General features: G+C 37.6%; 1 long non-coding RNA gene across 1 annotated transcript; it reads left to right on the top strand.

Annotated features, from left to right (window-relative positions):
• Positions 1–551: 551 nt before the first annotated feature.
• On the top strand, positions 552–1,565 carry LOC310898564. The gene is made up of 2 exons (XR_014583431.1): positions 552–705; positions 1,290–1,565. It is a non-coding gene; the product is annotated as an uncharacterized lncRNA (long non-coding RNA).
• The last annotated feature ends 11,679 nt before the right edge of the window (positions 1,566–13,244 follow it).

Below are 13,244 nucleotides of genomic sequence, written 5' to 3'. Positions count from 1 at the left end.
GGGATGGGGGGAAGCACATGATTCTTACTCATAAAAATCTTTCCTAGAAGCTCTGGAAAATAGATAATGGAACTGCAATTGCATACCAAGTTGATTTACAATAGCAATGAAATTTACGTAAAAAGATGTGAGAAAGTCTAACAAGGATTACTCTCATCAATACTTTGTCATGCCCTCCAATTCCAGCTTCCAATCTCCCCTGGTTTGTGACAGCAACTGTTCAGAGGAAAGGTCCCTCTAGCCCAGTAACCTGTCTTAATAGGGTTTTGCTATTGATCATAAGGAAATAATATATAAACCTGTCAGGCATATATGATATCCTTCCCCATCACTGTTACCATCACTGTTACCTATTACTCTCTCATGCTCATGTTTATAGCTCAGAGCCAAGGTTTTATTTATGTAATAATTCTCAATTGATTTCCCTTTAATTAACTTGTCTATTCTCCCTTTTGTAAACCTGAGTTTACTGTGCTCTGGTAAGAAGTTCCACAGCTTACCTTACTTAAGAATTTCCTCCTAATCACTTAGAATATCTTACTGCTGTATAGTTTCCCATCAGCATATAACACCTCCCAAATCAATCTGGAGTTAGGTGCTATGTTCTCCAGCTGAACATACACCATTACCTACTTACAAATGAGGAAGATATTCTTTCTGCTTGAATGGTTTTGATGCATGGAAATGAATAGCTGCTTTGTAAGGGTGAGATAGCTTCTTTTCTTAGACAAATTATCTGAGCCTTTACATATGAAGCAGTGCAGGATCATAGATACTTCAGCCTGTCTTCCCATCTTGCAGCAGGACTAACCACGGCCAGATTATCCTTAACCTTCTCTCAAATCTCTAATATGGGAGATCCCACAAACTCTTCAGCAGATTCCAAGACTTCCCTCTCTTTGTGGTTACAAAGATTTTCCTAAAGTCTAACCTAAACCTGCTAGAATGAACAGTGAGGGATGCAAACAGTACCGGAGAAAACACATTTTTATAAGAGCACTACAATGGATGAAAACATGGAAATTCTGTGTTTCCAAATAAAGGGTAGGTTACGAAATGGAAATAGTTAAATAGATGTATAGATGTTCCTTATTTTCCACTTCCTAACTGGAAGACAAACAGGATGCAAACCCATAGATCACGTGTTCCTACATAAAGGCTAAAATTAAAATTAAAAAAAAAAGGGGGGGGGGAGGGCAAAATAAGAAAAAGTGAGTGGCTGGGGGGGTCTCATTTACTTTCATTTAAATTTTTACAATAATTTTTTTACATTTACAACAAATCCACAGGAGTTGCATTCAGCTTCAAAAACAGGAGCTACAGAAAGAAACGTGGAATCTTTTAAAAAAGAATTGAAGTTGAATAAAAGAATGAAAACCTCATGGGTGATACTAGACAGGGCCAGCACATACCAGGTCTGAAGACAGGGCCAATAAAGGACAATAGAAAACTAGCCTGGCCAAGAAACAAAGCAAAAAATGTTATCATACATGAGAAGACATCTGTCAAAAGAGTTGTATCCAAAGGAAGAAAACAGGAGCAGTCAAACTCTGGTGGATTAAGTGTGAAGATACAATAATGGAGGACCCCCAAATGGGTCTGAGAAACAACATGTGAAAGCTATAAAGTTAAAGTTCAGGAGAGGACAAGCACTGCAGAGAAACTAAAATAATTCTTCTTATTAGTATTCACTGCAGAAGAAAATGGGCTTTGATATTCTCACCCTTCTGTTTCTGAAACTGGAGGGACTTCAAAAGACATAATGGATAAATGGGCAAAGGGAATACTAACAAATCCCAGGACTTGCTTAGAGGTAACTACTATGAAACATCACACACACACACACACCAAAAAAAAAAAATATATATATATATATATGTATGTATATATACATATATAGCTATTGACTAAGAAAACCTAAGAAAACTCAAGGATGAAAAGGTGTTTTACTACAGAAATTCCCAGTGTGTAATGCCTTGCTCTTTACCTGAGGACAAAAGTGACAATTAAAAACAAATCTGAAAGCTTCTAAGGGACATGGAAGAAACAGGCCAAATCAGTGGAAACTAGCAAAGAATTGGTGAAGTGGACATTTGGATAAATGTGAACCACTTTGGAACAGTCCCTATGGCATTTGCAAATTTAATTTCTGCCTTGCAAACCTGTTGGAGTTTCTTAAATGGGGTCAGCAAATTTGCAGATAACAAGAGATCTGGTTGATACAGTCTTTCTGTATTTCGAAAAGCCTTTTGATAAAGTCTCTCATCAAATGCTTTTAAGAAAACAAAGCGACCGGGACTAAGACAAAAGGTTACGACGCGTATAAATAATTGCATGAAAGACAAACACAGAAGGTAGAAGCAGTTGGTCACTTCTGACAACAGGTAGGTCTCCACGTCTGCCAGGACAAGAGGCAATGGACACAAACCAGAACACAAGAGGTTCTGCCTAAACATCAGGAAGCACTTCTGGGCTGGGTGGAGATGGAGCCCAGGCACAGTCTGCCTAGAGGCTGTGGGGGCTCCTCCTGGGGGATCTCCAGAAGCCGCCTGGACGTGGGGCTGGGCCCCCTGCTCGGGGTGGCCCTGCTGGGGCAGGGCTCAGAGCAGAAGGACCCAGAGGCCCCTGCCAGCCTCAGGCATTCTGTGGTTGTGTGATTCCCCTTAGGGCCACTGGCAGGGGTTACTGGGCCTTATGTATGACCTGCACAGTCCTTCTTATGTAACGTACAAACTTCCCAAATCAAGGCCATTATACTTATTGTTCTTATTGTCACCAATGACAGACATCAGCAGATTACCATTATTATCTCATGATTTCGTAATTACTACTGAAACTAGAAAAGTAGACGGAGACAGGATTTTTGAAAAGGATATTTCAGCTTAAGAAGAAATAGTAAGGACGCAGCTGAATTCTGCTAGCAGTAGGTCCCATACAACAAGTGCTGCTGTTTAGAACACAAAAATTAGAACACACAAATTAGCAGGCAGCAGCATTTGTAGGCTTGATTGCAAGCACAGCATTGTCAAAGCAGTGTTGCTTGGTATAATATCAAGTTTTGTGTTTGCTATCCCTCTGCCAGACTGTAGAACTATGTTCTGCAAAGCCTAAGATGCTGGAATTTACAAATTGTGCCAAACGGGGGGGGGGGGGGGGGAGAAGTGTTTTTTGCACAACAACAGCAGCTTGTAGCAAGGACTCTGGGGTCTAAATTACATTCAGAATTGTATTAAAACTCAATTAATTCTAGACTGATGCCACGGCACTTTCTTTTAAGCAACAGAAATGGATTTGCTTGTCATTAACAAAAATATACAAACCAGCTTCTCCACATTCACAGGGGACTTCTAATTGTTTAATGGAAAGGGAGAGAAGTAGCATTATGTAATGTTTCCATTTTGGCCTTTAAAAAGCCAGGCTGTGTGTTGTATCTGCAGAACAGTAACACAGAGGACCCTGAAGAGGGTGCAGATTCATTTCAAAGATTCATGGCACTGACCTCTCTTCCTTCCCTTGATAATAGGACAGGCAGCTAATGTCTGTCAGTAGAGGAAATACAAGGGCCTAGGACCCACCCTGCCACAGCAGTAAGCTGGGAAGCCAAAAAAGACTACTTTTGTGCCCTTAAGATCCTTCACATGAAGTTCAGCCAAAATTTGTCTCCCTTCTAAGGATCAGATTAGTCCAGGTGACATCATGGTAAGAATATGTGCCAAAAAAAAAAAAAAAAAAAAAACACGGTGTCCATATCTACTTACATCTTACTCTCTGCTACCTGTATCCCCACCACCACCACCACCCTATGGGCTTTCATGTAGTTTTAAGTTACCAACATAGGTAACTCTAGGATTTGCAGTTTTCACACATCGTGCAAGTAATTCTGGGGCACACACAGCTCCTTCTCGTTCTGTCTGTTGGTACTGGGTGAAAAACTTCTTCCCTTTAAAATACCTGCATTTCCATTCCTATTTCTTTCTTCTTTTAGAGCCCTTCAATGTGCCTGTCACCAAAGTAGAACAGTATCAGGCTGCATTTGAACAAGTCACAAGACCCCTTTACCTTTAAAACATTCTTTCTTTATGACATTGTCATTTTTATTATTACATTAGAGTGCTGGATGTACTGATGTTACATTAACTAGTAGTCATTAAACATGTTGTCTAGTGGATGGAAAGAACCTGCCTACAAGAAGATGCACTCAAATCAGTAGACAAAGTCAGCCCAACTCGATACAAAATGAAGAACCTCGAACAGCACATGTACAACAGTGTACAACAGATTGCTCTTCAAGGTGAAAATCACATACATGAAAAGTAGCAAAGACGGATCTTCCACTTAAAATAAATAAATAAATAAGTTTCAAAATGCCTTTAGTACCTAAGAGTACACCAACAATGCCAAACAACTAGACTGAGCTAGACTGTCACCTGAGCAATTTGTACATGTGGGTGAAGGAACAAGAAGTTATGGCTCTCTCCTTAAATAAGAATGCATCTGTGAGAACAAGGAGCATGGCAGTGAATGGCACAGGCTCAGCTCAGGAACTGTCCCAGGAGGAAGATTTTACGGAGAGTCCAGATCATTAATAACTATTTCCTGGCAGCACACAGGAAGCAAGGAATTAACTATGGTCCTATCCCTTGAGTGGCTACTTGCTAGTCCAGCTCACGCGCTCCTTGGGCAGCCTTTATTTAGTACTGCCTTAAATAACAAAGCCTACATCTCCCCCACCTTTAGTTAAGCTCACTAGAATCCAACTCCGTAAATCATCTTGTGAACAACTGGTGGAATAAAGGGGCCGCAAATCATTCTGCTTGCAGTTCTGTAGTGAGCATCTTCGTGTCTCTATGAATAATGGGCAACAGCAGAGCCACAGCCAGGCTCACAGGATAGAACTGCTTGAAATTGAGCAGAGGTGACCGTGTCTAAATCCTCTCAGTTCTGCTGCCTAGACATTGGCTGGAACAAGCAATAAGGGAAGCTTTAATAAGTGTGGAGAGACAAGGAGAAGTGGTGGTAACAGCTTCTTTACCACCTTAGGAGGAGAAAAATCAACAGGATGATATGGATGATATGGATGATATGGAAGTCATGGAGTTCCCAGGACATGAAACTATTAAAACAGCTCACAGTAGCTCAGTGTAGCACTTTCAAAACTACCACAGCTTTAGCTGACATTTAAGCATTGGACCCCTGTCCAAGAGGCAAATTAAAGTCAGAGAGAACATAGAAAAAAAAAAAAAAGAATACAGAACTGTCATGTTACAGAACTCCTAGGCCTTTTTTGGGGGTTGGACCTGATGATCTCTCGAGGTCCCTTCCAACCCCTAGAATTCTGTGATTCTGTGATTTTTCTAACTTTGGGGATACTGAAATTCCTGCTGTGATAATTCTGCTGCTCCTATATGCTTTATTCATGTTACCACATTAACGGAGGCACAGAACAAACAAAAGTGTCATAAGACTTTCAGGTATTAGTTAATGGCATTTATTTTGTGTTTGCGTAAACAGCTGTCTCAGCTTTCAGATCAAAAGAGGAAATACTAAATATATATATCCTGTAAATAATCCAGCCCATTTGGCTCAGGAACAGAACTGTCTCAAAAGAACCATGGAATGAAGGATTTGTTTTAATGTGGAAGTTACACCTTGATTAACTAACATATTCTAAAAGCGCACACCCTTGTCATACACTTATTTATTTTCCAAGAGCCACGTTCAGACAGAGGAAAAATAGCTAGAAAAGGAAGCTAAGCAGTGAATTGTAAAATTATCTCCAATGCATTCTTCAGGTACAGCTGTAAATAATATACGCCTAAAAACAATTACAAGTGGCCTAACACTACTGTCACTGAAATCAGTAGGGAAAATCCAAGCACAGATGAAACCTTATTCTTAGTTCTGCTCAAATAAGAGATTTATCCTTCAGCTTCTCCCTGTCAATAAAAAAAATAAAAAATAAAAATAAAAAGGGGGGGGTCATGACTAATAATACTTTGGCTAATGCTTTGCCCTTGGGCTTTCAGGGCTCAGTTAATGGATAAGGAGTAGTAAAGAGACTAAAAATAACACTTTAAATCTGGTTGTTACTCACTGTGTTCATAATACCATAACTCTGATCTGGAATGTGGTTAAAACAAGGATAATAAAGAACTCTAAACAGGAAACATTATCCATTATTTATATATTTAGTCTTATTGATATACACAATATCATCAGTTGTTCCATCCAAATATGTTAAATACTTCCAAGGTTAAGGACAATTCAGCTTGCTTGCTTGGGAAGAGTTCCAGATATTTCATTTTATTTTCATTCTTAGGTGCTTATATTTTTTAAAAAAATATGTGTATTTTAGTTATATTTTTCATGAATCAATAGTAAGTTATAGTCATTGTTTAGGGGGCCCTGCAGAACAGTTTAGTAGCTTTTTTTTTTCCCCTATACGTATATATTTTTTCTATATATATATTTCTTAGAATCAGCCTGTGCTGAGTTTAAGGAACAACACATATCCCAGTCTTTCACTATTTTCTCATATGAATTTAATGGCCAGTAGATACAAATGTGGGACTTCAGTTGCTGGGTTAAGATAAGGGAAGAGCTAGCCTTAGAAAAACTGTAACCTTCAAACATCATATAAAGTCAGAAAATAATGATATGGACTTTACTTCTAAAGGAATAAGTAATAAAGTGACCAAAGAAACTCTTTATGATTCACAAGGGAAATATAGACTGGCAAAACTGTTTTTATTTGCATGCTTCTTAAATAGAGCATTTTTATTTTCAAAAATAAAGATAATGATTTTTATTTTCTCCTTAAGAATTTAAGGCAAAATTTCACTAAAATGAGAAAGAATGATAGAAAAAATAGAGGCAATGATTCATCTTGGAGATTACCATCAATAATGCATTAGTCTTTGTAGTGATGTTCAGGTCTCATGAATACCACTTATTTCACCTTGTAATTATGTTAAAACCAGCTAAGAAATTCTTAGTTTATCTCAGGTCCTTCACCTCTGGTGAGTGTCTTTTATTTATATATGTAAGTAATACATATATAATTACATTGTAATTATAAAAGTAAAACATTAACTCCAGGCAAGCAGCCAATATCTTATTCGTTGGCATGTTATTATTTATTTCCCTTGTTGTATATTTTTTTCTTCAAAATTTCTAACTCTATGTGAACGAAGTTGGCAGCATCTTCTTTGCATGCAGTTTTGCCCAGGTCTTAAAAACATTGCCTCGTAAACCAAGTTGGAACAGCAGGGCTCTTGTGTGCATGGATGTGTTTCGATTATGGACAGCTAGACTTTTGATAACAAACAAAAACCTTACAAGCTTGACTGAAACTATGACTCCCCAAAACAGAATGGGAATACCAAAGACCCTTGGGCATGAAAAAGCTTACCACTCAAACTGGTTTTACTTTAACAGTTGTCAAAATGTAAATTTAAGAGTCCTAGTATGAAGATACAGAAACCTCACTCTGACAATTAAACCTTGTTAGAACCATGTCTGAAGAGTGTCAACACACCAGTACTGCTCTACTGGAAATGCACAGAAATCACATACTGACCTATTTCAGCCATTATAACTGCAACGGATGTTTTGTGGCACTAGCAGCATAGTAGTAGATTGTGCAGAGATTACAGGCTTAAAAGAGAGAGGACAAGAAGTGAAAGCAGAGGCACAGGTGAGTTTGAATGTGAGCTGGTAGGAGAGTGGAAGCAGAGAAGAGATGCTTGGAAAAAGCAAGTTCTTATGGTGCCATGGCACATGCAGTGTCTTTCTTTTTTGGTGAAGTCAATAATAATGAAAACCCTTGGATATTAAAGGAAGCAACCTCAAATCCCAGTCTTAAACATACTTTCTAGTTCTTCAAACGCAGCAACTGTGTTGAAAGTTGCTAACACAGTTCCCATGCTCTTGGGAGTCAGAATTTGTATTAGCAGAAGAGGGAGATCCAAGAGACAGTGCTTAACAAGGCAAACACAGGTAGCCTCTAAAACCCATTGAAGCAGGTACAGAAAACTTAAGTTCTGAGGCCTTTCTACAAGTATCTATTATCATTGAATGACCACACAAAGAAAAGCCAACTCCAACTCTGAATGTTGAGAAAATTGTGTCACATCCCTTTGGTACTGATCTAACAGCAGCAGTCCATGTCTTGGAGGCTTACATATTGCAATCATTCTGCATTCATCTAAAGCCCAAGTGACGCTCCAAAAAGTTCCCACTGCTGAAAAAATATAATCATCATATGCATGTTTGCATGCACATGTTATCCCCAATCCGAGTCTTGCCTGGGCTTCCAGTCAGAAAAAAAACCATAAATAAATAAAATACAGAATCAGGTAACCTTCAACTATCACTGCTTTCCACAATAGTCACCCCACAAGAAAAAGTAATTTTCCTCAGTTTATATCACAGGAAGATAATAGCCTACTTGATCTTTGACAGTTCTGAAAAAAAACTCCTTCCAAAAATCCCATCAACATTAGAAAAAGTAACATCAAGTAAAAATATCAGGTAACAACAAGAGAGGTCCCTTCACTGTATTATCTTCAGCAAGGCACAACATTGTTCATTACTGCAGGAGTACTTAGCTCAGAAGAAGGTCACCTGTAGAGCAGGTGAGATAGAGAAAACCCACACACAATAAAGAAGCATCTCAATTTCCTTTTCTACTACCAGGCTTTATACTAACACTGCAACTCCTTTAACTGTGTAACCTTCACACTGAGAAAGTTTCAGCAATGTTATTTTCTACCTGATTTCACCTGTGTGGTACCTGTCAGCTGTTAATGATGATTAAAAGATACATCTGTAAGTGTCTGCAATGCAGACAACCACTAAATACATTGTGGAAAAAAATTCTTTAATTTCCCCTCGAATGTCAACAATTGCAAATCTGTCTGGTCTTCAGAACACTTAAAAAACCTACTCCCTAAACACAAAATTTCCACACACCATAGAAGCTAACACTCCTAAGGAGAGAATTGGTATGTGGTCAAGGATTTCAAAAAGAAAAAGGATTAGTGATTTAGGATCCCTATGCATTGTCTTCTCTGTTGTTGAAATTGTTATTTAAAATAATATAATGGTCTTGATTTCCAAAAGATGGAAGTGTATAGTGTGCCTAATTTTCAGGGTATGAAAATCGTAACTTTTATTCATCTCTTGATTAACATCTGCACAGTAAAACTTGTCTGGGCAAATGCTGTGAAGAAATCTTGCTCATATCTGCAGGTTCACATATATAATGCTCCTTGGAAAACATATACTTTATGAATATGGGGTAGAAAGAGGCAGAGTAGGAGAGGGAAAAAAATGAAACTTGCTGAAAAACTAGCAAAAAAAACTTACATAGCAAACTGTTTTGTTTTTTTTTGACGCTAATTTGACATTGTACAAGAATAAAAACAAGACTTTGCATTTGGTAAATTATTTGTGGCAAGTTATTTATCCATTCTTAACTTTAATCTTCTTATTTTGACTCTATTTTATCCTTTAGTGACAGGCTAACAACTTTTGTCAGGAATGATGTGCTACCGAAAATCTTCAAGGAACAGTGCAGAACCAGTACACATGGATATTTGACAATATGCTGTCACCTGAATAGTAAGGTGCAGTCTCAGAGAAATACATCAATTAAATTTAAATCTGAGTTTCACTTGTTAACACAAGGGGTCTGTTTTATCCCATGTAAAAATTCTGCTTTCTGACACTAGACAAGGAAATGTAAAATAAAGACCATCTTTTCCTCCGCACACTACTTACCTGCAAGTAGTAAAGGAATATTCAAAAATTACAGCTTGTCCTGGTATTTCCCCACCCAAATATCACCAGAGCTGGCAGAAGCAAACCATCATCATGAAAACCAATTTTTTTTTTTAAGACTTGAGATTACCTCAACATGTAACCTTAAGTGAGAACTGAAAAATACAGCAATGCCAGATCTTGAAACTCCACATAATTAACATTTTCCACCACTACCTTCTCTGAAATAATCACGTTTCTAGGGAAAACAAAACTGTTGATGGCTATCATGCTTCTTTAACAATTGAAAAAGATAATAAACCAACCAAAATGGTACTTCATACTGTAAAGTATGAAAAATTATTATATTCTCATTTGAAGTGTCAAACAGCTGAGACATCTGCACAGACATTTGTAACACTTGTTACGTCTAGTTTCTGTCTTAATCACAGAACTGAATTAGACCAGGTGACATTTTCAGTGTACTAGCATCTGTATCAGACAACCTTTTTGGATGGAATGTATCTGACCAAACACTGTGCTTCACTCCCTCCTCCAACAGAAGACCCAGAGGGCATGAAACAAACCCTACTGGTTCTTAGCTTAGAACAAACAACAAGAAGTAGTTCTTCACATAAAACAGTGAGAGTCTCAGGAACTCCTTCCCATCAACAGTTATGAATGCTGACATTGCTCTGTTGGTTCAAGGGGAGACCAATTAAATTTATAGAAAATAAATATATTAAGAATTATATAATTATATAGCAACCATACCCAACCTATTAAGTCTAGACACTACAAATGTATGTAGGTAGGGAAGATACTAGGGAGTATTATATATATTTGCTTGTGTTTATACTTTTCCATCATTACTTGTAGTTGGACACTATCAGGGCCAAAAAGTTTCATTCATGTTGGGACATACATGTACAATGTTATTATGACCGAATCCAGTTTTCTGTTTAACATTTAGTATTCATTTTTCTGTGTCTATTTGTGTTTATTTACTCATTTTTCACATATACATTTATTTTGGACTTGTTAAGTACCTGTATGTAAGAGATTTTACCCTCTGCTGGGACCAGTCATTTTCCCTTGCATAGACTGATCAGGCTCCTTCACTGCCATTATTTCTGGATCATTTTAGAATATACTTAAAAAGTGTTTCTGACACAAGACCACCAAAAAGCAAAAAAACTTTTGACTAACCTTTGCAAAGTGAAAGCAATTGATCTGATTCCCTTTCTTCAAATACCTTTTGTCTTATGTCTTTTCTTGCTCCAGTGTCACAACAGAAATCAATATTACTTCAGGCTTCTGGGTGGTTTTGAAGAGCTAAAAAGTTCCCCTCTCATATTAGAAAACTTTTACTTTGCAATACTCTTTGTCATGACCGTATTTTACAGGTTCCTCTTAAAAAAAAAAAAAATAAAAAAAAAAAAAGTGTTGTTAAACTATAGGAATTAAAAGACATCATCTCTGTCATGTTCATTTCAAGTTGAATATCTGGTTTCTTCAGTTATATTAAAAAAAAAAAATCAAATGGCAATTCTGCTGCCTAAACATGGGGTCACATTTTCCAGTTTTGGACTACTCCCAGTCAGAGAAAGCTCTCACTGATCTGGAAGATGATGAATTTTTACCGTGGCATAAAACAGATTCTGACCAGCAATGACTCCAGTCAAACACTCTTTTTTTTTTTTTTTTTTTTCTGTGCTTCAGAACTATGGGCAGATGTTCTGAACTCCACAGTTCACTGAGAGTTAGCCATCAAAGGGCATTTCTGATTCCTCCAACCCATTACACTCCAGATAGCCACAAGCCTAGAAATGAGGAGTTGCAGGGAAAAACGATGGTAAATCTATAATGGGACTAGAATGATCGGTGTAGGGAGAATGAAGGAGCCCAGGAAACAAACAAACAAATAAATAAAAATAAATATCTATAAACGTAACAGGGCATAACTATGGACCCTGTTAAGGACACCAATGTTATTCTACAACTGATTATACTGGGATGGGTACCTGAGAGCAGCACTTCTGGCTTCAGCACGATTTCAAAGAGAATTCAGTCTATAGAATCTGGGTTCAAGGGAAGGATTGCAACTAATGCGATGCTAGTTCACACACAAGTTTACATAGACAATTTTTGTTCTCCCTTTTCCTTGGACTAGTTTTATTCAAAGACTTGTCTTATTGACCAGTCTTGTGTTATCTTCCAGCTTGGCTTACTACCAATCCACTCAGGTATATTCCGTTCAAATATATATAAACCCTAAGCAACCATTTTGAGGCACCTTCTCCAATTTCCTTCCAGGAGGTTATGGGCTTGAGAACAGAGATGTTCTGGAAACAGCCACCAACAAACAAGTATCTAATTGTGCCTGCTGCTTGTATAAATTAATCTAAATTCTCAAGGTAGAGAGAGAAAAGCGGCTACTTCTGAATCTGTACCCTATATTTCTTGAGTGATATTAGAAACAGAAACATGCATTCAGGGGCAATGTCGGCCTGCAGAGAAAAACAAGGCTTAGGTAGATCTTGGAGAGTTTCCTTTTTGTTATTACCAAATCAATAAAGTCAGTGGGTAAAGCTCAGAATTTTAGGAATTCACAGACCTTCGGAGTAGCCTTTGCATAGCGAATGATAGCTTGTTTTCAGTCTACCAAGCTATTTTGATGATTTCAAGAGCTATAAAAGAAAACAATTCAAAAAAATAAAATAAAAAAATATCATCCATGATATGTTCTTGCTATTGCTTCTTTTAGCCCTATGCAAGGAGTAGCAAGTTTCTTTATCTTAAAACTGACTTTTTAGTCCAATCTGGTTTTTGAATGCTCATCATGTAATTCTGTCAGTGAATTAAACACATAAAAAGATAAATGTTCAGGCATTTTTCTCTTCTAGTGCTTAAGTTGGTCAGAGGACAAACTTGTCTCAGTGCTGTTAGATGAGAATTAAATTGTTCACATGCTCTGTACAACACTAAGGATTTGAGGGAATTGTTTGAACATAGCTAGGTTCCTGCCTATACAGAAATACAGCTGTGGCTACAGACATCTGCTTCTACTATGCTCTGGAGATTTCCGCAAGAGAAAAGGAAACACAGCTGGAGTCAGGGGAAAGCTAAACTACTCCAAATGCTCTGTGAGTTCTCCAATATTACATCATCTCTATTCCACCTCTTAAAATGATACTCTCTCAAGCACTACAAAATTGGTAATCAACACTAGTTAAGTCTTAGCTTTTTGGTTCTCAGCAGGACTTTGTAATATCTGTTTGGGTGGAGGTGGAGAGAGGCTCAGCACAGACTGTGTAGACTTCAAAATAAAAAAAAAAAAATGCATGAGGTTGCATGAGTTGTTTCTGGAGTCTCGCTGGTTCTTAGGTCAATATCAACACGCCTTTCATTCTGTATTCGATGATAGTAATGAAATTTAGTTATGGTGATTCCCTTCCTTTTGGGTTCCTGCACACAGAATA

The sequence above is a fragment of the Anser anser genome (assembly GCF_964211835.1).
Source record: "Anser anser genome assembly, chromosome: 4".
Lineage (NCBI taxonomy): Eukaryota > Metazoa > Chordata > Aves > Anseriformes > Anatidae > Anser > Anser anser.
The sequence above is the reverse complement of the archived record's forward strand: the minus strand, read 5'-3'. Positions and strand labels throughout refer to the sequence as shown.